The sequence below is a fragment of the Megalopta genalis genome, chromosome 1, assembly GCF_051020955.1.
Source record: "Megalopta genalis isolate 19385.01 chromosome 1, iyMegGena1_principal, whole genome shotgun sequence".
NCBI lineage: Eukaryota > Metazoa > Arthropoda > Insecta > Hymenoptera > Halictidae > Megalopta > Megalopta genalis.
The window spans coordinates 40,648,283-40,676,080 of record NC_135013.1 but is presented as its reverse complement, the minus strand read 5'-3'; the positions used below and the strand labels follow the sequence as shown (position 1 = coordinate 40,676,080).

The 27,798-nt window shown below is 34.2% G+C and overlaps 1 protein-coding gene across 6 annotated transcripts in view; it reads left to right on the top strand.

Annotated features, from left to right (window-relative positions):
* Window positions 1–27,798, top strand: part of C3G (C3G guanyl-nucleotide exchange factor) — a 129,857-nt gene that overhangs the window by 33,296 nt on the left and 68,763 nt on the right. The window contains exon 1 of one of the 6 annotated variants that reach the window (XM_076527838.1): window positions 24,243–24,716. The exons of the other annotated variants lie outside the window; for them this stretch is intronic. The gene's annotated coding sequence lies outside the window, so the exon portion shown is untranslated. Of the gene's footprint in view, window positions 1–24,242; window positions 24,717–27,798 lie in introns of those variants that run through there. 6 annotated transcript variants of the gene reach the window in all.

Genomic DNA, 27,798 nt, shown 5'->3' with positions numbered 1-27,798 from the left:
TAATAAAATATTTAAAACAACTATAACTGTCTCAATTACTGTTTATTACGCCATGTTACACGGCGAAGTATTAGACCCAACCAATTCAGATTGCGATACTTCTTCTGTAAAGAAAAAAGCAGTGTAATTCGAATTGCTTCAGATGTTGTAAATCTCCTGAAACGGTGTTCTACCAGAGTTGGACATTATTCGAATAAAGTTTTGTTCGATCAACATTTCGTACAAACTTTTCGAATAAATTTTTCGGCTAAAGTTTTATTCGACTAATCTTTCGAGTAAAGGCATTTTGAAATAATGATTCGAATAAATTCTTCGAACAAAATTTTATTCGAATATCTTAAATATATCCTTCGAATAAATTCAACGAGTAAAATCTCTTCAACTCTGGAGTAGTGTGATTCGAATTGCTTCGCATAGATTGCAAATCTCCGGGACCGGTTATCTACGAAAGGAGCAATGTTTGCAATGTCACGGTGAGCGGCAATCAGTCGCGAATGATAAATTAGCCGCAATCCGAGGCCCGGTGGAAATTAGACTACTTTGCCCATACACGTGTTCAGCACATGTCTGTACACGAAACGTTTAGCCGGAGTTGTGCCGAAGTTTCGGCATGCTTGACAAACACGTCCCCTTCCTAGAGAACGTGAAACGCGTGACAAGCTTTACGGAAACTTGGTCTCGCGCTTTCGCGCGATAATTAAACCGTTTTAATGCCCGTGCACGATGCAATTCCTCGCGGGTCGAGGCTTTAATCTTCCGACGCGTCCTCCAACTATCATTAGCTAAGGAAATGAAAGATAAACAGTCGAGAATAGAAGTCTGGGGAAAGACGCGGCGAATTAAGGCAACTAACGAGAGCGCGCTGCGCGGAAGAGAAACACGCTAAACGCGGTCCGCTACTCTAAGAGTGCAACGAAAACTGCATTAATTAGCGGAATGGGTCTTTCCTTCGTGTAACAGAGCATTCCCGCGTTTCCCGAAGTCAAGAAAACACACCGGCGAAGCGAAATATTCTTTCCAACGTCATTAGACCGGCCGCGCCGGTGGCATTAACTCCGGGTGGCCATTAAAGCGCTTACCTTTTTCCGTCTCGCTTTCATTTCGAACCACTCGCGCATTCCCTTTGATACGTACTGTTGCAACGATTAGCGGAACAATCGATTTCCTTCTTGACCTCTCCCCCCTGCCGCGAGAGAACGCTCCGAGAAATTAGACGTACAAACGTCTTACTGCTTCTCGCTTCTTGCTCCGCTCCCCCGATGAATGGAACGCGGTTTTTCGACAGCCTTTTGATCTCTTGTCGGCAAAGTGGCTTTTTGGTGGCTTGCAATCTTTTTGGCGGCGCATTACGGAACAATCGCACACCAACCGCCGCAAAGTGCCTTTTTATAAAAGTACGCTTTATAGTGAAGGAAACTTTTACTAATAGTTAATTATGTCTTTCTTTGCCATTTCTCTATTTTGAACGAAGCTACAATGACTTTGAAGTAGCCAATCCAAAAATCATCTGAAATAAAATTCGTCGATTATAATTGCTTTGTTCTTTGAAATCAAACGATAAGTGATAGAAATAAGTTTACTTAGTGTGCACTTAAATTATACCAAATTACATTTTTATATCTCTGATAATTTTTGAGTAGTAGCTAATTGAATGTGCAGTGTACATGTTGTTTAAACGATTTATTGATTGATTAAACAATTGGAAAAGATTATAAACAAACAATCGATGTATTTCGTATAGCACGTGATAGATTCAGACAAACGAAGTGACTTTTGTTCGAAGATTGTACAGATTGTGAATTATAGCAATAAAATAAAAAATAACCTAATATCTGGGATTACCTTACACTCTATAAAGTGAATTTACATAAGTGAACAAAATATTTCGTAGTACACGTCCACATATGCTCTACGTATCCCCAAGGTTTCAGAATTTTTTTAATTTCCGGGCTATACTGTAGGCCTGTTTTGGATTTAGAGCTAAGATGGGATCCAGTACAAAGTTATAAAAGACGTCAGACTTGTGTTCAAGAATGTATAAACTTAATAATAGAACAATTCTCTTAAGATATTATCGTTTAAAATTTAAAGGATCAAATAAGGATCATTTTGACACTTTCGCAACCAGCGTCACACATATGTGACGATTACGATTTTGTATTTCACTCAAAGAACATCAAATTAATTTTGCGAATATAATTATTTAAAATTGTATTATTATAAAATTGTAATACTTTATAAGAGGATACGATGTATTTAATACGATTAATACAATAAATGTAACTAACAATATGTACGCTAGCGACACTGGTAGCGAACGTGCCAACAAACACTCAGTTTAAATGCCCATTCGGTGGGAAATTCACTAATTAGAAAAGAAATTGAACTGCACACCTCGACAGTTGTCGAGACCTGGTCGCAGCTGTCAGAGGTGATTTTTGCCGAAAGCACAGTGAACTCCGTGAAATTGGAGTCGACGTTCATCGAGTGCGGAAAATTGAATTATCTTGGCTATCTGTACCGTCCTGTTGCGGTGCATCAAATTCAAGCGGCACTATCAGCAGCGCAGTGCTATTTCCTCGAGCCTGACCGCGGCATTGCTTCAGCTTCTTGGGCGGGTCCGTTATCTTAACGAACGTTGCGGTTATTGTTTTCCGGAAAGCAGATCGTTGACCGATCAGCGTGTCCCCGCAGCAATCCAATTTAGCCGGTACAGCTCGGCAACGCGAGGCATCTGGGCCGCCGGGCTATCGATTCCTCTCGAGCGTTCTCGAGACGCTCGAAACGCTCGCTAATTAACGACATTCGGCTGCTGTCCATTTCGATCCCCATTTAATATTAAGACGCGATGGAGCACGGATCAGCCCAGCTCTCTCCTTTGTTTCCGCTTTCATCGGACGCGAGCTCGGGTTTACTTTGTTCTACTTGCTTCCCTCCCACGCTTCGCTCGTCCGTCTTCCTTGCTCCATTCTGTAATTTATTTAACGTGTCTAAAGAGACATCGTGTCCTCCCCCTCTCGGAACAGCCCGAAGTGATTTCCCGTCCTTTGAACGGATTCTAAGCGAAGGATACTTCTTTCTGAACTTCTAGCCGCGGGACTTCCAGGAGAAAATGGAATTTTTGCTCGCGCACTTCGCTCCAGATACCGAAGATAAAGAGCGCCGCTTGCCGACTGCGGATCTTCGCTGTCTGCGACAAGAAATATTCTCTGAGAACATTTGTACCGAGGTGTAACGATGTTAGTGTGGACGAGACGGAAATTGCCGGTCTCTTTACTTTGTTCTTTTATTCAAATGGGTGCGTTTATGCCTTTGTTGCCACTGTATATCCACTATGAAAACGAGTGCAGGCTTTCGCGAGGTCTTGTCTTTTTCTGCTTTGTTTGAAACGTATTAAAACCTTTAATCCTCCCACGCTCCTTAGAAACAGTGGCACGAAAGATCCTGTGATAATGATTCAGCTTTTTCGCTCCACACTTTATATAACAGGGATTGTGATTCATTCGTAACTGCACGGTTTAAGGAAATTCATCCATAAATTGAATTAAACCGGACATTTCATATCTGCAGATATACTGCGTAGAAAAGGTCAATTCTTCCCTCCGAGAAACTGCATCAAGAGCTGCAGATTTATGCAAGAACTACATAATACGTATCTTCGGTTACTATTCCGTAATCTAATATCAGTTCAAATAACCTTCAATTATTTATACATCGTTTACCGAGATGCGCAACAATATGTGCAGTATTAATCCTTTGCACTCGAAGTCATTTGAACTCTAAATAAAAAATAGTTTTTCCGATCCACATGAATCGTGTGATACAACAGTACGTTTATACAATAGTAACACTTTGAACAGTTTTTTTAAAAATATAAACATAATGTACGAATTATTTTGAAACGTGATGTAATAATTTTAATTTAACAATTTAACAAGGGTTAATGATAGTGATTATTTTAACTTGGGATTGTTCTAAATAATTCTTCTGAAAGCAATAAATGTACAGAATGTTAGATCTGCAATAATATGTCTTGAGATAGGACAACAAATATTTCATATCATCTGTTGTATATTTTATGTATTGTATGTTGCATATTACATGATTCGAATTTGCAATTTTCAGTGCCATAGTAAGAGGCGTTGATAACGTATGAATAAAGTCAAATTATTTTGTGCTATATCGTTTAGCACAAAATTTCGAAAATTTTCTGAACAGACAATAATTCTGCATCTACAGAAAATTTGTTAATTTACTCTGTCATTTAACATCCAAAGATAATCAAGCCCCCCAAAAAAGAAGTTTTCTTTAAATTACGATTCTCGTAAAGCTCTTCTTGTAAAACAATAAATGTACAAAATGTTAGAACTCTAATAATATATCTTGAGATAGAACAACAAATATTGCATATCAACTATTATATATTTTATATATTTAAATATATAATTATCGTATTGTATATTGCACATTGTAAGATTCGAATTCACGATCTTTAGTGCTTCGGAATATATGAATAAAGACAAATTATTTTGTGATATCATTTAACCCCTTAACGCACAGTTTTTTTGAAAAAATCCGGCCAAAAGAGATCAATTTTTGGTGGAGAGTTTTTTGATATACCGCGCTTTTGTTCCATGGAAAAAAGCTATGTTTTGTTCTTGAATAAACAAGTGTTATAGCTTACAATCTCATGTAAATGATAAATATCAATAAAACGATCTTATTTCTTTGCTTTCACATTGTTATTTGCAATTCTCGATTATATATTCGAGTGTGAAAAATTGTAACAGCATAAAATACAACGCCGCTCGAATTATCTCGAGTGTGCACAGTTTGGCCTGTTTAGCGCGCTCGAATTAACTCGAGCGTACACGTTAAGGGGTTAATACAAAATTTCGAAAATTTTCTGAGCAAGCAATTATGCCGCATCCACGGAATATTAATTTAGCCGGTCATTTAACATCCAAAGGGAAGTAACTTCCAAGAAATAAAGTTCAATTGAAATTCTCGCAAAGGTCTTCACATTTTGCCCAAATATCCGTAACGCGGTAATTCCACGTTACTCTTCGTTTGCTTCCGAAGTTTTTCTTGGAATGTGTTTTTGAAATTTTAACGCTGCATCGAACATCCTGCCGCAAGATCCGGTCCGCTATTGGTCACCGTTGAAAGTGTACTCGCGAGTGGCGAAGTTGTAACAGTGATGGTAACTGCAAGAACGATTCCGTTCACGTTGCTCCGAAGCTGTTTCCAAGGGAAGTGAAATCGATGGCTACGATTTCCTGAAGTTCGATACCCCTCCATCTGAAGTAACGTTGAGCTTTTCCCGGCCGTCTCGATTAGGTCATTGCCGTGGATAGAAAAGTTTAGTCCATCGCTAACGTATCCAGTTGATATCCCGTTTCCTTGCTGGTCGCATCGACTGCCTTCCTCTTGCAGAAAATGGTAACTACTTGTTTTGGCGCAGTTGCAACGGCGAGATAAATTTTTATGATCTGCGATCGCAATCATTTTACGAGCACTATTCCTTTGTAACTCAACGCGAATTTACTGGAAGTTTGTTTATAACTAGGATCTTTGTGGAAAATAAATAATTTCTGCATTTGTCGCGTGACACTGAAGCTATTTAAGAACTTCTTTTGTTCTTTAATTATTTTAGTGGGTCGAATTTAATTATGCATACTCCAAAATTCTTCGAATCTTTCTACTCTTCTAAATTGCATTTTTGTCGGAAGTTTCTAGAAAGATATTAATCTGTAATTTCCTGAGAAACAATGTTCCATAAAAATTTAGAAACTGTTAGTAAGTAGACGACGGATCTTTACGCAAAATAAAAATTATCTTCATCAATTGCAACAAACATGAGTCAAATAAAAATTGTTTTTTCCGTAAATAATTTAAATTCTTTTAATATTCTCACTGTTTTAAGTATCACCTAACCGTTCTTATTATAAATGCACAACATCGATATAACAATGAATTTCTGTTTAAGTAATAATCAGTTTTTTTTAAATCAGTTTCTGATTCTGTATTTTATCGTTTCGTTTATGTAAGCTAAAATGTAATGTGTAACATATTAGCATTAGCTGGATCGATATCTCCAATGAATGATTGAGAAACCATGAGTTGTAACAAATTATATCTTGGTTGCTTTCGGTAATAATTAATGATTAGACCGAAAATGTTTTGCATTTATACGATATGCAAATGAGTGCAGAGAAAAGAAATGTGCCTTGCGATAAAATTGATTGAAGTTTCACTTCTTTCGAACTTTACTCAGTAAACCCATTAATAAAGGAGAAGTTTCATTGTCATGATCGTTCTCTTCTTGCAACTTCGAGTTAGCAGGTGGTCATGAATTTACAAACGATGTAAAAATTGTTTTAACTAGTCATAAGAATAACCGATTATTTCTGTCAGTTAAATAGAAAGACATCATGTTTTATTACAATAATATAACAAATAAGACCAACAATTTTCTCTCCCTTAAATCTTTCGAACCTAGCTGATTTCTTCTAACAGATCATAATAATAATAACAATAATAATAATAGTAATAATAATAATAACAATTTTATTCAACCTTTTGTTACAAGAAAAAAGAGGTAAAAAAGAGAGATTTTGTACGGCCATCATACTAGTACCATAGAAATAAAAAAAAAAAATGTATATATAATATTACAATACAAAAGTAAGAAAAAAATGTAGTACATGTATATAACAAATGCATAGTAGATATAATGAACATATTTAGTGCAAGAAATATAATAAATGAAAGATCATCATACAAGTAATAAGAAATTCTTAAAATAGGAATACAAAAATAAGAATTCTTAAAATAAGAATACAAATGGAAGATTCATAAAAAATGGAGGGAAAATTAGGTTGCAGAATAGTGAAACGGAAAAATATCAGAATGTCTGAAAGGTGGTACGAGCTGTGAAAATAATTAAGAAAGAATCTATAGCAATTTGTATCAACTAGTAGACGGTTGAAGCAGTTATGGAAACCATAGGGCGTAGAGTGAAATTCAACAACGAAGGTAGAAGTACTAATTTTCTTTTTTTTAAATACTTGACCAAACTTACTCAGTCATTCGCCATTTTAAATGTTCCTCAATATTTTTTCTTGACGTATGCATATAATCGTCGACTGTCTTGCCTATATATTTGCAATAATTTTGAATCATTTGATTTGAATGGTTTCAATTTTCCTTAGCCACACCTCTTGAACTCTGTTGGTTATCTTGAACCATTTTCTGTGAACCCCTTTGACCATCTTACAACTCTACTCCTAGGTGACCGCAGGATGAAGCTCAGAGGTAGTCATTAAAGAGCCGCGGAAACCTTCAACGACCTGTACGTGGATTTTAGGGTCCCTTGGTAACCCTCGCAGACTACCAGTAGAGCTATAAAGACCCTTAATGATCTTTAATTTTTGATGGCACTTGATGTCCTCATCTCGGAATTATGTTTCATGTTCTTCCAGCTTAAAACTTTAGTTCTCTTTATATAGTTTAAGCGGCAAAAGTGCAATTAAGTTGACCTATGATAGACGAACAGCGACAGTAATTTGTTTATTTCTCAACGGATGGAAGATGTATGTAGATCCTAAGTTTTATGACATATCTCTAAGAAATTAGAAATCAAGATCATTTTTGGCAGCGATAAAATAGTTCTTAAATTTAAAATACAATGAAAACTACATATATGTAACTTTCATCCAATATATGACATATCACTATTTTGTACACATTTAGGTTTGGAGATTGCATTAATGTGCAAGGAAATATAATTTGAATCACTTATGAAAATAATAGTTCTTATTATACTATGATAAGTGATAAACAGACTGCGGATTTGATACATTTTTGACAAAAATGATTAGATTAAACATCAGATTGCTAAAACATTAAGACAATTTGAGGATATGTTTACATTGCATACAACTTACTAGAATTACAAAAAGAGGAAAAATATTTATATCTGCGTCTCTTACAAAAATAAGTTAGACAATTTTTATTTTGCATAAGGATCTGCAGATTCAAAATAACTCTTTGCTATGAAAAAACGATTGTAATTATTTGATGCACATAATAAAGAATAAATAGACTGCGGATTATTATGAAAACTCTCATATTCACGAAACCTTTCATAAAAATCTGAAGAAGAAAAGTATTTCTTACATCACCTAGAAAATTTCTCATGGTGAACGGAGAATAATAATGCAATTAGTTTTTATTAATATCTACGCTTAATTGCATTTTCAAAACTTGCATATATCATAAGTGCATAAAAATCCACAGTTCAATAATAATGAATAAGTGCGCAAGATATGTACTATTTAAACCACTGTGTTACGCATTTGTTTGCGTTTCAAAAAGTATTTATTAATAATAGAGAGGCAATTTCCTACATTTAGTAGATTTTGTTCCCTTACTTATTTACATAGTTCATCATAACTTAGGGAAGTCATATTTTCATTTTTGGTTAAGTCCTTGTGAAACAGATGCAGCATGATTTGCAGTCGTTTGTAATATAGGCTAGTCTTATGCACAAATATATTTGTAATTACAATAATAACAATAGGACAATTTATTAAAAAATAATTATAAATTCCGTTACTATTTCGTTATTAAAGTTCATCAGTTAGAAGTCACCAGAAGAAACAGCGTCGGAAAGTGCAGCTCTTTTCAAGTGAACATTCCCGAGTCATTTTTCAGCGTTTTAATCTCGCGCAGCGATCGTTGCCCCGCGAGATTCTAAAAACCTGTCGGCGTCGGCGGCCGTCTCCGTGCTTTTCGACTCTGACACTTTGGAACGTTAAAGCACACTGCCTCCTCGCGATTCAGAAACGTTTCAGCATGGTTTTTCAACAAAGAAGGGTGTGCATGCTTGCGCAAACAAGTCCCGGGCGTGCTTTCGCGTGCTCCGTTTACCCTCTGGGAAAGCTGTGAAAGCTCGTTCAGTGCTTGCGGGCAACATCTGCCGCGCGCGATTGGCTTGGAAAACTGAAGGAGGTAGTTTCATTTTGCAAATTGGAAACCGAACACGCTGGAATAGACATCAAAAGGTGTTCTGCGTTTGTCGTCGCTTCTCCTTCGTCGAGACCCTTTCGCTTTCCTTCGCTGTACCGAACGGAGAGACAGCCAAATTTTTCGCTGCGTATTTTACCAAGTCGTCCATGCATACGCCAGGGCTGCAATTTCTCGAATCAATCCACGCGAGCACGCAAGTTGAAGATTCGTTTTGTCTGTGAAAACAAATTGGAGAGAATTGTGAATTATTAATTTATTATTTATATTTAATAATGTATATTTATTAATTTATTATTTATATATTTATTTAACAAATTATTCATCTTTATGTTTCAGAATTGATTTATTTTCTTACCAACTTGCGTTATATAAAAGTCAGAGTTTTTGGGAATTTTTGAAAGAAAATTATTAGCCCTTTGCATTCTGTTGGCGATGTTTACAATCTACTGTTTAATAATAATAATAATAATAATAATAATAATAATAATAATGATACTATCTTTATTTGTATGAAAATAAAGTAACATCATAAAAGAAGTTAAGGTAAATAAATTCACATTTTCAATTTTTCCTTCTCAAAGTAACATATTTGTTCCTCAAGAGCTTCTTTCAATAGTTGGTGCTGTTGATGGTATCTAGAGATGAGCATATTTTATTGAAACAAATAACGAATAAAATTTTCTCCGAAGAAAGTATTCGAATTTAGTATCGAAATTATCGAAAGTATCGAAATTATTTGAATGAAATTTTGTTCGAAGAATTTATTCGAAATGTCATTCGAATTAAATTTTATTCGGACTATTTATTCGCATACTTCATCCGAATAAAAATTTGTTTAAAAGATTAGCCGTGTAATATTCAAAAAATTTATCCAAAATGTTGTTCGAATAAAATTGTATTCGAAATATTGTTCAAATAAAATTTTATTCGAAATGTTGTTCAAATAAAATTTTATTCGAATAATGTTCTTCTCTAATAGTATAAAAAAAGAAGTGGCAGCCAAAAATGCGCGAGTACGAATGCACTTTAAGTGGTATAACTTAATTCGATAAGTAGTAAATCATGAATTATTAGCACGTGAAAGAAATTTTAGAAATGCAGATAGTCCTAGCTCACAGTTCATTAAAACCGATTACTCTTTGTTCAGCTTTTCGAGCATTATCTACAATTCACTATAGCTATCGCTGTCACACTCTCGAACGAACGGGAACAATTGCTATTGTGTCCCTATTCTAAACAAAGAAACTTGTCGACAGTTTACACGTTGTCCCACGGTGGATATTGGATCGACCTATACAAAATTTCCGATCGGGAATGAAGCAAAACTCAGCTTGTTTCGATCGTGAACACAATAAGCAATTGTTAACGCCGGTTTGCGAGAACGATATAACACTGCTATAGTGGAATATAATAGGATTCGATAGCTTACGAATCGTTCTACGTTAACAACGACCGCATGTTATTATTGCAGGAGGCAAATGTTTCTAGCAACTCGAAACCTAATTGTGGAATCGATGGGTTTAGCTTGTTTGAAATATGGGCGCGAATGAAGAGGGTCAAGTGTTTAGCCGATGGATTCGAGTGCTCGGAATGGTTGAATGGTTTTCGGTGACCGAACGGTTTCTGGGAATGCGCGCGTGGAGAGAGTGCGGTTAAAGAAAAAGGGAAACTCCGGTAAATTGCGGTGCACTGTGAAAGAATGGGTTGAATAAAAGTTAAATGAGCCTGTCAGAACTTTGAATTCGGATCGTGAAGAGAAAAGACCGAGTATCCGATCGGCAATTATTTCTATTATTACAAACCAAAGTTGGGCAAAATTTAATTCGGATGACGGATTAAACGAATCAAATTATAATATTATAATCTAACGAATTAAATTTTATTCGAATAAGGATTTATTTGTACAGGAACTCGCGCGGAAAATAATCGATTTTAATAAAAATGACAGAATATAGTGTAGTTAACATTTTACATAGTTTATCAATTTATTTCTTCCATATCTCTTTTTCAAATGTTTGCATTGGAAAGCTTGTTACTTTTGGGTATCAGCAATTTTTATAATTCTATGAGCAGTTGAAATTGAATTGATTCTGTATGTATTTTCATAAATATATTTGTATAAAAGTACGTGAAAACAATACTAGTCGATAATTATTCGCATTATTATTCGAATAATTTTATGATCTTTATATAATAAGTCATTCGAATAAACAGATAGAATAATTTATGACGTTACTCGAATAAAATCAACTACAAAAAATTCATTCCGATAATTACCTTAGATAACGATTTATTCGGAACAATTCGAATAGAAAGATGCAATATACATATATCTATTTTGGCTTAATATCGAACAAGATTTGACGAATTTGACCCATTTGATACCGCGCGCGCGCGCGCGCGAATAGTACTTTACGAAAAAATCGAATTAAAAGATAGTTTAGCTCGTCAAATAAAAAGATCATTTATGCTAAAAATAAAATAAAAATATTATTCGACCTTGTTAACAATTTACGTACTGGTAGTTTTTAGTCCTTTTACAGTCGAAATAATTCAGAGTATCTTCAAAAATTTGATGAAAAGCGACCATAGTTAGAGTCAAATGTTGTAACAATTTCTTTTAGAATTTGTATTCAAAAGAATATGATTAAGCACCTTTTATACTATGCAGCTCCACTGAGCTTGGAAATTCTATCCGCATGGACTTCCGGCAAATCAAGCGTTAATTTATAATTTAATTAACACCGTTAAATGCATAAAGTTCCGCAGTCTAGTTATGACATAAGGGGGTTGAAACTTCTGGTTCCTTTCTTCGAACAAAACACCATAACCGTCGACGGTGGCATCGTCGGACGAAACGGTAAATTTCGTTAAGTAACTGGACCACGACAGATTTGAAGCATGTCGCGGCGGGTTATTGAACTTTTCGAGCCCGCGAACGAACTGAAATCCGTAGAGGAAAAAGTATAAAAGGGATGTCCTCTCAGGGACGCTTTTATCGGAAACGGATAATATCGTCGACGATATATGCGACAACGAAGGCCCAGAAAAAAAGTTACCACGGTTCTGGCCTTTTTGCCCGTGTCTTCTCGCCCCGGTCTCATGTTCATTACGTCGGTTTTACGACAACATTTTTCTTCGGCAACGTCCTCTCGTGGGGCCGCGTGCTGCTACTCGTCGCTGTATTTTCGCTTACAAATGCCCCGATACACTGTGCGCCATCAGGATATTTTTCCGGCGTGAATTTATGTTTCCCCTTGTCTTCCCGTTTTCTGGTCCCCGCTTCCGGCCCCTACGCCACGCTATTTATTACCCGGCGTCATTGCTTCCGAACGGGACTAATTAATTTTTTCTCGGCCGACCGGAGTCGCGTGCCATCACGTTCAAACTAATGACGCACTTATTTTTCTTGTAGCTTTGACGATACGTATCCATCCAGCATTATTGGATATTATTCGAAGAAATTTGATTCGATTGACGTTTGGAATAAATTCTTCGAATAAAATTTTATTTGAATGACATTTCGAATAAATTTTTCAATTAAAATTTCGAATAAATTCTTCATATAAAATTTTATTTCTATAATATTTCGAATAAATTCTTCATATAAAATTTTATTTCTATAATATTTCGAATAAATTCTTCATATAAAATTTTATTTCTATAATATTTCGAATAAAATTTTATTCGAAATATTTATATTTATGCATTGAGTATAAATTTTGAATCTATTTTACGATCTGCAATTTAGAACATTGTATATGTTTGAAGACTTTTGTTTGAGTAATAAAACACCTAAAAACAAGTCAATTTGCACCTATAAATGAGTCAGTTAGCTCCCATAAACAATTAATTAGCATCTATATCCAAACTCTTTGGTTCACGATTGATTATAAAATGTGACAATTTAGAATGATAGATTTTGGATTTAACTGAAGTCATTTGCAATCTACTACTTGCGGAAAGGAAGTCGTTAATATTCAATAGGAAAGCAAACATTTCACCGATCAACGGAATAATAAAACGCTTAAGGGTGCTTCTGGATTGGTCTTATTGTTAAAAGCAGCTACGACGCATTGTTCAAAGTTTTTCGATTAAAACTTCCTCCGATGTCGTTTTCCCTTTCTTTTGTCCTACGCCCCGATCATTTACGTCCTTCCTGGCTTCCTGGAAATAAATTGAATAGATTCTGCGTGGATCTTGATAAATAATTTGCTTATCGGTTAAATTCTAGCTGCTACGAGGAACGAGAAACAAATACCTATATTTCATAACAGAGTTGGGTATCATTCGAATTATTTGGAATAAATATTTATCTAAGATAATTATCTGAATGAATTCTTTTTAGTCGAATATTTCATTCGAATAACGATTATACACTATTCAGCATAAATTATTCTATATATTCGAATAATTCTTTATTAATAAATAAATTGCTCTTCTTTATAAATAAATCTGTAAACTATGAAAAGAACACTGTACTATCATTTTTATTCAAATTGATTGTTTTCCATACAAAATGGTTGTACGAATGAAATCTTATTTGGATAAATTTGTATTTGTTGGTCTTTATCTCTCATCCATCATCCAAATAAAATTTTGTCCAATTCTGCTTAAAAATATTTATGATATTCACAAAAAAGCACGATCATTACGTTTTGATTCACCTTTAAAGATATAAAAAATCATTGCTGCGCCCTTAATTTCGCAAACATGTAACGATAGTACTATTTCTCTCTTTACAAAAATAAAAATGTTGTTCCATGTGTACGTTGTATTTAATTAATTTTACTATTACTTTCTTACCATTTTAGTGTACATAATTTTTTTGTGGACGAACAATTACGTATTTTTTTTCTCTCGATTTTATGAATTGAGCAAATACATTTTGGATTCTGTGTGAGAAAATTTCTGTGGAAATATACTGTAAATTTATGTGTAAAATTAATTTTTATGCGGAAAGTTTGCGTTATTATAATTTTCCGTTCCAGTAATATTAAGGATTGTTCGATGAACGCGGCTGAAACGTTGATTTACGACGCAGCGAGTGGAAATGTTTGCTGAAAAAATAATCCGGCAAGGAAATAGACCTCCGCATTTGACTGATTACATCTGCATACGGCGTTATCGATTGCAGAGATAAACTTGATCCCCTGGGGAATGTCTCGGAAAATAAGGAGCGCTATAAATTGTATTTCCCGACAGCGTGTAATACCCTCAATAATACACTGCTTCACGGTAATTTGGAGCCTTAATATCAGTTATGGGAACTTCGATTCCATCAGCTCTTTGTAATTGTCGCTTGACGAGTTATTCCGCGTTTTCATTAACTTCATTTTCATCGAAGTCAAGTAAAATTTCTAACGTGGATTAATTAATTTTTCAGGCACTTCCTCAGTGTTATTATAACTTTATATTTGAGTGAAGTTAAAATCATAGTGCCATAAGTCATATTTTCGAAGATTTTGATTTATATCTTAAAATGTAATCTATACATGCGAAAATGTTAAAAAGACAAGTGAAATAAGTTTTAAATACTAGTGAAATAATTTGAATCACTTTTAAACTTACTATAAATTATCTTAACAATAAATTCTATCTGTTAAGAAACAATAACACTCCTCGTTTCTCGCAATGAAGAATATGTGTCTTGTAAAACTATGATTTTAACCCACACATTTCTCCTCGGATAACTTCTAAATAAATTTTAATATGTTGCAAATAGTGCAATGAGCTTAAATCTCATTTATGGCGAAATATTCGATTAATAAATTGCATTTTATTGAAATTTATGTAAACGAAACTTATACGCTTCATCGTAACAAACACTTTCGTAATTTCTACGCAACGACGGAGACTGCGCACGATTTGCAAATATTTTCCAATAATATTAGAAGTAGAAAATGGAGCATTATGCGCAGAGTAATGCACTGTTACGTCGCTTCGCCAGAAAACGGCGTTTCGCACTCCGGATAATTTTCCTGTTTTCAATAAAGCCTCCTTTCCGTGAAGCGCCCGTCCTCGTAATGGTCGCCGTTGATCCAGGCGCGGCTAACAAAAATGAAAATGATATCCGGCTCGTTCACCGTGCCATTACGTTTTTATTTAACGTTGTGGCAGCGATATCGGTGCAGCCCCGCACTCTCGAGCACACCGGTATATCCACGCGGGGGTGCACCGGTGTTTTACCGTTAATTGCAACGCGCCGGAGAAACCGCTGCGGGTCGCAACCATAAAGTACGTTTATCACCCCCGAAAGTAATGGCGCCGCTGTCTCCACGGGACCCCATTAATACGCAAATTGCAACCGCGAATTCCTCAGGACGACGTAAACTAATATGCAAGTCGATATCGCTCCGGAAAGTCATTAGTTGTTTCTATTATTCCGTTTGCAGCAGACGGGACATTTGGAAAACACTTTTTGTTGCTGTCTTTATCAAACTGAAAGTGACTGCAGCCGAAATAATATTTCTGTTTTCTGTTATTAGCAGATGATTCGTTACAATGCATTTTATATATAATTATTTAAATAATAGATTCGTTACAATACATTTTATAATTATTTAAATAATAGATTCGTTACAATGCATTTTATAATTATTTTAATAATATACTTGTCGTTAATATGGTTATTACATCAATATTATACAAATTTGGAACTTTCGTGCGAAATAAATGTAGGTTCACTTGGTATTTTTGCATTTATATTTAAAAAATTATCATAACTGCAAATAGAAATTAATTAATTATGAAGGAAACTTCATATTTAATTGATCCTCCCATGTTTTTTATATCAATGTTGTGATTGTTTCATCTATCATTAATTTGAGCACTGTAATTTAGTTTTATTAAACTCAAGGTAACTAGTTCAGTTTTGTGGAGATAATTGCTAAACTGTGTTTTAGGTTAATTAGAGCGGTAGTCGGTTCCATGTGCTTGGAATGTGGTTATGAAGATTAAATTTCGATTTTTTTGCATTTTTATTCTTTCATGTTGGAGAACAAACAAGAAAAGTAAATAAAAATTTCAATATAACAACTTCTATTTTCTAGTTCAAACAGCGGATATTTGTACATGTCTAGCTTATAGAATGTTAAAAAATTTTTATCGCAAAATTTGATATCATGTTCGAAATAGCAATAATTAAAATAATATATTCATCCGTATTCGATTAGTCTTCGACATAATGTTAAATTGCGCCTCGACAATGTGCAGTTAAATATCGTTCGCACGATTATCTATTGCATTTATAAAAACATATGTTAATATTATAGGATTGAAGACTTGTGAAATTGAATTAATAAATTACAATTAATAAATTAGTACGGCTAAAGAAACGATTACAATGAACAAAATTATAATAAAATTCATGTAAATAACATCCTGCATAAATTTATCTATCCAAACGATCTCAACGAATTAATTAATTAATTCTCACTTTATGATAGTAATAAACGTATTCAAAAGAGCCCTTAACGGTATTGCAAATACAAGTTCATCAGTGTTACGATCTCCAAAATCATAAATCACTGAATCCTGTAACTTGCACATCTATGCCATTAAATATTCGTGTTTCCTGTCAAGATAATTAACGTAATATGCAATTACAATGTTTAGTGTTACACTGTAGGGGGCAACGAATCGTGCTGAATTTTTTATAGCGTTCACTGGAGCTTGCATACTAATAGCTTGATCATGTTACCGATGCAATCTCATTTCCCTTGTTGCATGTTTTACTCTGTTCAAACTTGGCGAACAGTCTGCTAAAATCGCTATACCGTTTGCCGGGGCAATCCATTCTTCAAGAGTTACACAGCATAATGTTACTATTAGGTGTGCAAATTAATTTGCGGTCTGCACACTTAATTAATTGTTACTTTAATTTATCTCCAACTTTTTTATCTGCTACATTGAAGATTGGCTGTTCGCAGAGTGCAAAAATATCATCTGATAAGGAAAATATTAAATCTGTCTTCTACATCTTAATTGATGGAAATGGTTAAGGAAATGATTTTTGTGCAAAATACAAATTGTCTACATCTGTTGTAACAAATAGGAATAACTTAGAAGTTGAATTCTTTTTTAATAATTTTAGTAAGTCGAAAGTAATATGCTGACATTATTACGTGTTTTCTAATCTTTTTACTATTTGACATTACATATTCTCATTTTGTCATAAATACATCAAATCTGGAGCCTAATAATAATCGTAAAAAGTGGAAATGAATTGGTTGCCGCTGGAAAATATTTGTCGTTACAGAAACTTACCAAACAGTTTATAATTATAATTTATAATTTATAATTGTAATATCTGGTTGATTACATGTTCTAAAAGCAAAAAAAAGCGAATAAGTCAGTTATTTGTAAGCTGCAAGAGCTGTCCAAGTGGAGATTATTTACAAAATGAAGGAAGTGCCACGGATTAGTTTGTACGCGTTAAATGAAAAACGTATTAAATAAAATATGAAAAACATATTAATCAAGAAATATAAAATATATTAAATAATAACTAAAGAATACATTAAATAAGACACCAACTATATTTATCTTTTGTTACTCGGTATCGGTGGTCGAGCTTGTAAAACTTGCGAAACACGTGTTACATTTTCCCAGCTTAGCTATCTGTCTCCAATTTTAACTTTACTTTGGCTTCGTTCTTTTTGCTCAATGATACAGCGTTCACGGTATACCACTTTTCCCGAATCGAACTTCAGGAACAGATCTCGAAGTAGAAGGATTTTTTTGGGCACGCTCGCAAAGTTTTCCTTGGTATCGATTGATTCGGTCTCGACGGAACTTCCTACGGTTTTAGTAAAACTCCTTTGAAGTCTGCGAGCAGTCGGAAGTCGTGCTAAAAGTTCCGAGAAAAATTCAAGAATCTGATAATGACACCATTACAGGATTTCGCTCTTTGCACATGATTACCGCCGGAAAAAACGCAACCAGATTTTCATGCATAAGTTGCATTCAGTAAGGAGAATTTCTTGTTTACCTAGATAGGTTTGAAATAGTGTTCACATAAGAATGATATCTTGCTTTCCTAAATCATTTTGAACATTGCAGTAGTGTTCACGTGAAAATAATATCTTATTTTCATAAATGATATCTGGAACATTACACTAGAGTTTACGTAAAAATAATATTTTGTTTACGTAAATATTATAATTTTGAACATTGCTGTAGTGTTCAGGTAAAGATACTTGTTTCCACAAATAACGTATAGATAATTGCTAATCACGTAAAGATAAATAATTGATTTGTGTTAGAAAGCAATCCATCTTCTTCTGACATGGTGCTGATTGTCACAAAAATATTACACCCATCAACTGCTTAAGATAACTGGTTAACCAACGTGTTTCTGACTTCTTTTTATCATGAAAATAGACTCTATCGTAATAATTTATTACGCGTCGTCGTCTCTTGGTTGGGGTTAATAAGAGAAAATAGTCTTCGCAAGGAAAATTTGTTTCGTTATTTATCGTTCTCCCCTAGCTGTTTGCAATAGGGAATTGTTTGTTTAACAACGTACCAGCCAAATTATCGCTGTGCAAAATGTTTGCGGAGTTAATTAAAAGATATTTTAGCTGGAAGCCGGTTATACGTCGGTAATATGTATGATGCCACGCACTCTGCCAATTAAACGAATGAATTTTAGAGAGGCCAGGCTATGGTGCGCGGTGCTTTGATTGAAAAAGTAGCTTTAATTAAGGAAAAATCTGCTACTGTTAACTCTTAGCAAATTCGATGAGAAATATTTTCAAATAACTTTTCAACACGACGACAAATGTTAATTAGACATCGTTAATATTCATTAGGTCTGATCCATTCAAAATAACTGACAAGTGACTCTTTGTTGCTGCATATTGTTGTAAAAAACTAACAGCTGTAATGTCGATAAAAATTTTGTGTTGTTATATATTTTTAATTATTTTGTATTCAATTATTAAACTCTACGAAAAATTACGAACAGAGCATTTGAATGTCGTGATATCGACTAATCTATTCACGAATACTGCAATTAATAAAATCAGCACTAGATATAACTTTTCCAGTTCGTTTATTCTGTTTCTTTGTAAGAAAAATGATCTTTATTCTTTTAATAAAAGTAGTTAATTTATGTTCGTGCTTTGAATTTGGAATTTTTTAAAATTACACACTTCGTATTTTATTTCATTGTTCCGTAAATTAATATTCTCGTAAAGTGTTCCAACTTTTGCACGCTTAAAACAGTCTTTTTTTAGTATATTCAGTACGTAACTATGTGATCTAAAAGAAACTCATGAATCCACAAATGTGGTCGAAGTGAAGCAACTGTTCGGATCGAATGGCCACCAATAAATGCGTACATATAAGGTATCCCGAAAATGTTAGCCAATGAGAGAGCAACGCGAGTCGAAACGCATAAGGTTCGTGTTTTTTACGGTCATCCCACTTGTTCCACGGGTATCCAGAATTTTATGATTGCGCCGGTCTGCGGACTGGTCGTTGAAATAACACAAAAGCGGTCGGAAGAATGTAAAAAACGCAGGGAAAAAACTGCGAGAGTGAGAGGCAGAGAGAGATTCCGTTCTTTTATGAACAAATCACGGTGACTGTTGTAAAAAACTTCTGCCTGATACGTTCGCCAAAGAATACATATACGCAGTCGCAATTAAATTTCACAAGTAAAAGTCTTATCGATTTTAGGATGTGAACGATGGAAAATATATTTTTTGAGAATACAAGATTTCTGTGTATATATAATAATACAAAAAATACACACACATACATATACTGCATAGCCATAACACATATTGATTTCTCAGCAATTTTGTTAAAAAAGCAAATAGAGTTAATCAAATTGAAACTTTGTACAGTTTTATTATACTTTCATTAGATTGTTCAAATTTAATTATTCATTTACTTAGAAATATTACAATTATCAATCAACGAGTCGAAATTCGCACGTCATCTTTAACACATGCATCGCAAATTAAATTGTAACTATACAATTAGGAACATTTAATAACGGAAACCAAAAAAGAGAGAATTTAATTAAAAATACAGTTGTTGTCAGTGAACTAGCTCTGCAAAATTGCTTCATTATGCCTGTCCTTTAATTAATGTGACACTAAAAATTCCAATCAGGTTATATTTAAGAGTAATAAAAAATTTATTTTTAGAGAAATAATCACTGTTCAAATGCAAATGGATAATTAAACAAAGAATATACAATCTATCGTCTTATCTGTACGTCAAACGATAAAAGAACTCTTTATTAAAGTGCGGTTAAAAATTTCAAGTCGATGGAGCCAATACTTTTTCCCAAACCTTCTTAACCAGCTGTGAGAAAGTTGTTTCAAGAAAATCATGTTCAAAGTTTCCAGCATCTACATACGTAGTATATGCGCGTTACTATTTCATGAGCAGTATCTACATAATTACTTTTGAGATATCTACTTGAAACTTTAGGAATATAATCTTTATGCTGCTATTGACTACGGTGAAGAAGAAACGATTTCTTGAAGTTGGTAAAGCAGGCTCCTTAATTTTATCTTAGGATTCAGTTCCAGTGATTCAGTAGAATTACCTGCCTCGAAAATCTCGAACGTGTTTATTCGTAAAGTAAAATAAGTAACGCTTTAACACTAAACCTTTTCAATGATGAATAATAAATGAATACAGAAATGTTTATAATAAATTATATGCCATTTTATTAAATTTGCTGTAGACAGCTGCCACAGATATACATTTAATGTTTCATTCGATAATTTTAACGAGTTAACAATTGATGGTCAACAACATCGATGGTCTTTAATTATTTTAAATTGTTGTCACTCGTATTTGTCATAAATACATAAAATACACGGACTATATATTATAATCAATACCAGTGGAAACGTCTTCATAATTTCAGCAATATTAAAATGAAAGTAAAGATTAATATTAAATGAAGATCTTCTTAACCGGTATGTAGATATATAGAGTGAAAAATAAAAATATATGTAAAACGATAGAAGGTTGGAAATAATTAAACTGCTTAAATAAAATTTTATAGAAGATGGCATTGATACAGATTTTATAAAACGAAAATTATTAATTTTGGAAGTACCTTAATTATCAGCGATTTTGTTTTCCAATGCAAAGGTTTAATCCATAGCACTCGAAAGTTTTTTCTGATATATATGTACCTAGCAACAACAAGCCCAAAATTGTGATTCTGCTACACAAAGTTAAATTGAAATAAAAATCATTACAATGCTGTGAAAATTTGCCGGAATTAATAGATAAATGATTTTGTGTTTTTATTTCTTTATTTTATATGATTACCTCGAGAGATAATAATTTAGGGTCGCCGTATCGACGGCATTGCAGTGCCAAAGGTTTAATTACCAGTACAATTAGGTGACAATATTTTTAAGAAATATCGAACATTTCTTAATTATGTACAGCTACGAAAATTTCGAACGCCTCGAGAAGGAAAAACCTGATTCCTACGGATGGTTGCATGGCATTTCGAGAGTGGAAAAAAACGAAAGGCTTTGGAGTCACGTTCCGGAGTCGAATATCACGAAAGAAGAGAAGGGACCTCGACTTCGTCCACGAAAAGGGCGGGAAGCCTGTTTTCGATTTCCGTCACGGGAAAAGGTCGAGAAGTTTGGAAAACCACTCGCCGCACTGCATTCCGATTACAACAAGTTGCTGTCATTTTAAACTCTGCGGATTACATACCGCCTTGATTCGGGAGAAGACTTTCTTCCTTCCCACTTATGTAAACTGCGTTAACGATTTAACGCCATTTGACAAGAAAATATAAAATTTACGTTAATATTATATCCTTAAAATATTACGTATGTTTTTTGACATGGTTATTACTAGATTGTGGATCTTTATACATTTATGATATGTGCAGACTTTTAAAATACAAATAAACGTATAAATTAACAAGGTATACTAGCATTTTTATTTCCTTTTTAGAATGAGTAATCTTCTATAAATGACGAAAGAAACTTTTCTTTAATTCTAATCTTTGTAAGATCGAGTATGAAAATGGAAAGTTGCATAAGAGAGATTATCTCTGATTACAATAAACTTAGTGAACACTTATTTCAAAATTGCATTCTAATAGCAGTTGACAAAACGCACAAATACCGCTGAGATCATCTCTATGACTCATAGATAAATGAACTAGTTAAAAGTTTTTACGTTTTATGGAAATTGAAATTACGGAATTCTAAAAATATTTCTGGATAATGTCTCTTGAAGATAACGACGTAAAAGAAACGATGCATTTCTGTTGCTTTAAACACTTTATTAATTATGCACACTTCGTTTTTTCACTTTAAACAGCTTTTTCCATATTCGATTGAGTATTTAAAAAATCAAAATTGCCTTTTTACAGTTTTTAGAATTACGAACAATTTGCGAGTGTTATGTTTTGCCAAAAAACTAATAGAAGCATATTACTTTTTCAAGCTCCCCCGATTTATATTTATTTTAACAATAAAATAAAGAATTTTAAAAAGAACTGGAGAAAAATAAACGCATCTAGAGCAAAGTCACTAAATTGCAAATTTACCAAACTGATACCTTGAAATATCTTTGGAACCAAGTGGACAAAGAAGAGAACGTCGTGAAAAAGAATTTATTTTTCAATTTATTTTTCTAAAGAAACGGTCGGTTTTCTCCCACGGTGTGAGAACAACTCTGACGATTCGCGTCGCTCACACTGAGGTGTCACATGATCCCATAGAGCAGTAATCACAAGATCACTGTACCGGTACAATATACAAATGAAGTCCTGGAAGCACGCACAAATGACTTGTAAACTGAGCCCTTGTTTCAGCTACAGAACAGTGAGCCAATGGAATGACAAGGAGAAAAACTATTCCTTGCCCTGTTGTAACATGATTCGAATTTGTACGGTCGTTATTTCTTTGTTCTGCTTTATTTCGCTGTCTTGAAGAGTCGAAAATACGCTTTTTTATCACATCATTTACTGCTTCGGCACAAAAATTTCTTTCTCGAAAATAGTCTCAGGTTATTAAAGACAGAATCAAATTTAAAAGAACGAGACCGTATATCTTAAATATAAAACAAATTATCTTAAAATTTCAAAATAGAGTATATTATAGTTTGCTTAAAAGAAATCCCAATGGTAAAAAACAACTATTCCTTCATTCAAAAATTTTTGGTAATATTGAAAATAATGTACATATTTTTTTTATTTCAATCAATTATATTTACAACCAATTCCAGTATATCCTGATACGGTTAATAATTATTTATTTGTTACATTGCGTATGAATTTATAATATGAGCTTCAATTAACTGCACATGTATAGATTCAATAGACAGACACCCTAAACAAGTTTACTTAAACTGTATACTTAAAAAAAATTTTTAAACACTACATTGTAAAAATTGTCATTTATAATGTCTGTCTCAGTCATTTCTAATGTTCTATTGTCTGTCGGTCTGCCTTTTTCAGTAATAAATTAACTAGTATTACTAAGAAATTAAGTAATAATGAACCTATTAATCAGATAACCAACATCCCTACAAGAAGAACAACGAAACAATTTAGTCCATGAAACAATCTAATTCCATTATTTTCTCCGAATCCACAAAATAAACAGTAGAAAAACAAAGACTTAGTCAACGTAGCTCATCTCCTCAGAACGTAAACAGCGCCAGTTCGTTCCAAAAGAAATAGCGGGAAATAAGGGACACAAGTATCGCAGTCGTTCCCATTCGAATCGCAAGAAACGCATCAGCTTTATTCGCGGGCCATTAAGCCACAATGCTTCGCTAATTTCCAATCTCGAAAATAGTCAAGTATTATACTAAATGGGCTGCAAACACGACCGATGCATCTTGCTGTCATCGGTAGGGCACGAGCGTGAAAGACGCGAGACGCGAACGTGAAAGCTCGGCATGGCGACTCCGAAGCTGGCGAGAGTGCGACGAGGACGGGCCAATGGGAAAAAGAGATCGAAGATCTTTCGTGGTACAAGCGACGAGTGCGAGCAGGACAGCGAATCGCAAGCACGCGAGCTGGGCAAGGACAAGGCTAGGGTTCGAGGGAGGTGGAAATAGAAGACGGAACTATAGGCGGAGATAAACAAGCGGGAGGGAGAGGGGAGAGCAGGACACGCGGACGAGTGGGACAAAGACGGAAACAAGAGATCGTACTCGATGCTCGTCGGATGAAGTTAGTTAGCAGTCGATGCGCACACGCCACGCGCTCCGGACGTACGTCGTCTCGTTCCTGTTGTGTGTCGCGCGTCGCGACGGTCCGTTCGTTCCTCTCGGTTTGTCAACGTGTCCGGTCCACAGCTTCCGCTCGAGACTCGGTTTCCTCGATGATCGAAGGAGCTCGGTCGATCAATGACAGTCGGGCCACTAAATAGATCCTCGTTGACCGAAGAGTGACGGAAATCCAGTGATATTTCGTCTACACGATGTTTTAGTGGTGTTCTCGTGAATGTTGTTCACTGTCGAACTGTTTTACGAGGTGTGCACAGTGACCACGGTTAGGGTAGACACTCGGAGAGGTATTATTGGCTTCGGAAACGATCTTACGGACGAGAATGGTCATCTCGTGCTTGTGCTCGAACGAAACATAAACAAGGGACGGGCACGGTCGCCGGAAAACTGAAGAAAGACGAAACGGTGGATATTTTCTCGAAAGTCGTTGCAAGGTAAAAGTTTATTTTTTAGGGTTGCGATAGTAATTAGTGGATCGCGGTTTTTATGCATTTATAGCATATTTGGGTAGTTGCAATTTAAAATAGCAGGAAGATTAAAAGAATTTAGAAATGTTAGTGTATTATTTTTAATATACTAAAAGATTAAAAGATGAATAAATTTGCTATTTAGTTTCCATTTCGTGCGATTTATGCAGACAATTTTTATTTTTCATGAAAATTCGCAATCTAGTAATTAAAGTAAGGCAAGAAATATAAGATAAATTGTTGTTCTGTGGATAGAGGATTAACGAAACAAGGAATATATGTGGTCTGAGTGTGTGGAGTACAGGAAAATATGGCTTCCGTCGTGTGGATGTGGAAGAAATGGTGGATAATAATTGTATTAAAAATGGTTGAATGTAATGAGGTTTATTCCAATCAATGATAATCGGAAGGTTCATTGAATAGCGTCTTGGTCTGACAGGAACTTTGGAAAGAGGAAACGGGAAGTTATTTAAAATTCAATCCAGTATTGAATATTCTGAAATGGAACCTTCCATTTAATTTTATTGAAATATTTTTGTAGCTGTAATATTGATTGCAGCAGGATAATCATAGTGCATTATTTACATTATTCATCATTGTACATTACTTATTTTTATGTTCATAGAACTACAATGAACTGTTGGAGGTCACGGTTTATTTAGTATGACAGACTGTCGATAAACAGGCTTTTTTTTGAATTTGTAATTAAAATATGACTCATTATGCCAACTTCTGTTTCTGCAAACTAATTTATGATAATACTTGTATTTTATCAGGTACTTCTATAAATACACGTATCGCAAATATATAAATGCCACAAAAAAGCTGATTATTGTAATAACATAACTCAAGATTCAATAGATTGAGTTGTCTAGAAATCTAGACAGACCTCTTAAATATAAATATATGATATAAAACTTGTGTTTATTTATAGCATCCCATTAGTATCAGACGTTCTTATTAATTACCGGGTGGATATAAATGGATTACTCCATCAGTAATCTCTTCGTTTGTAGTGCAGTTAAATATAAGTAGATTGTGAATATTTATATAAATTCTCATATTTGTAGGGCTGAAAGAAAAATTATTGGAACGATTGCAGCATTTATTAAAAAAAAAGTATTCCTACCTTTTCAAAAACTGTTTGTAGAATCGACACTTTAGGATCAATATAATCAAATATTGTGTAGAAAAATCCCATGAGAGAAATACAATCTTTAAACTGTAAATTATTTATATAAGTGTTACAAATAAATAACATTCTGAACGTGAATTTCACTGTAATATAATAACGTTACAATTCATACTTTTATGTACATTAAAGTTTTTGGTGTTTTTACAGATACTTCGCCTCTGCTATTACACTCCATGTTAGTAATCTTAAAAAATATAGCTGTAATATTCAATATTGATTGCAATAACGAAGAACTTTTTTCAATATAGATAAACAAAATATATGTTTCTCTACAACAAAAAGTTTGTCATATTTTTTAGTATCTATAGAAACTTTTATTTTAAAGGCTTTTCCAAGAAAGTTTTCCAAAAATATTTAACTCTTTTTTAATTTGCAGAAATCCCTAAGTCGTCTTGATCTGCTTTTTGTCTACCGAAATCATTTCTTCATAGTTAACATTTCTTTCTAAGTCCAGCAAATTTTTGTGATTCCTCGACGTGGCGCCCACGAGGGCGCCTTTTGGACAAGACGATCTTAGGAATCAATCATCGTGACACGGTGATTGTGACAGTGTGGCGTTTATTAATAACTTCGTGACAGAAATGACGTGTCCGCTGAGACAAACGCCGAGCTTTTCGTGTTTTTGTCTCGTAACGATAAATCACGGCGTTTTCGTTGACGGTGCGGCCGGCTAATGAAACTTTTCCGTTTCCACTATTATGTATCCCTGTCTGAGCACCCAATGACTCATTTTGCGGGCGCGTTCCGTATTTTTCTGCGCTCCGATATACATAGCGCTTCCAGAGATCGTTGGAAGGGTTATTATTCCATCCACATTCTGTCTCGATGCATCCCCAAATTTTATGCCCAACGAAATTGAACAAGGAACCGTGAAATATTGCCCAAGGATCATTTGATAAGCCCACGACCGCACATTGTTATGCAAATTTACGCTTCTGCAAAATGGTTTCGATTGTTGGAGAAAGTCTCGTTAAGCTTTTTACGATTACACTGTAGAACTTTATGCGTTTTGTAGCTTGCGAAGAGTCTAAGAAACGAATGAAATTAAAATTTCTGTAGGATCTCTTGCGTAGAATATTTTTTATGTGTCGAACATCAAACCCTAAAAATTCCCATACATCGAAAGTAATTTAATTCGTGGAACCGAAGTTAAAAAGTTAAAATCTTTTATAGTTTAGAAAACCTAACGAAATTCAGTTTCTTCTAATTATTCACAGTAGTTATCTTGTGCATGAGAAGCTATTTTAACTTCAGAACTCAACAATTTCATCGGTCTCGCAAAATACAATTCAGAAGACTTTGTAGATAGAAAAGTGAATTCCGGCACATTAAAATTTTTAATGATTCGTAAAATACAAACAAATTAATGTGAAAATTATTTTTAATTGTGATATAATAATTTTGAGTGTTGTTTGAGTTAAATGATCATAAATTAGTCGATTTTAGTGTTATTGATGATACTTATTTGCATATATTATTGGACTGGTCTGAAACTCGTCTGGTATTTATTAAAGCGAACTTTATCAGTCGCTAATATTTATGCACGTCTTTTTTTTGTCCCTTGACAATATCATTTTTCAGATAGTTTTATTAGTCTGTCCTTGAGAAATGTGTAGCCATCCGTGAAATGGCTGTATGCTCTACGAAATATGTATTATACTTAATCCCCGATGCCATACGTAAATTATGCGACGGATGAATCACACACATGTAACAACATGATCTAATCTCAGAAAAACTGATTGAAGATGCTAAAATTAACGAAATATCTGTAATTTTGAAGGATTATGTTAAACTAAGCAGCCGTTTCGTCGTTTACATATTTCTTTCGTCTATAAGACCGAAGAAATATAT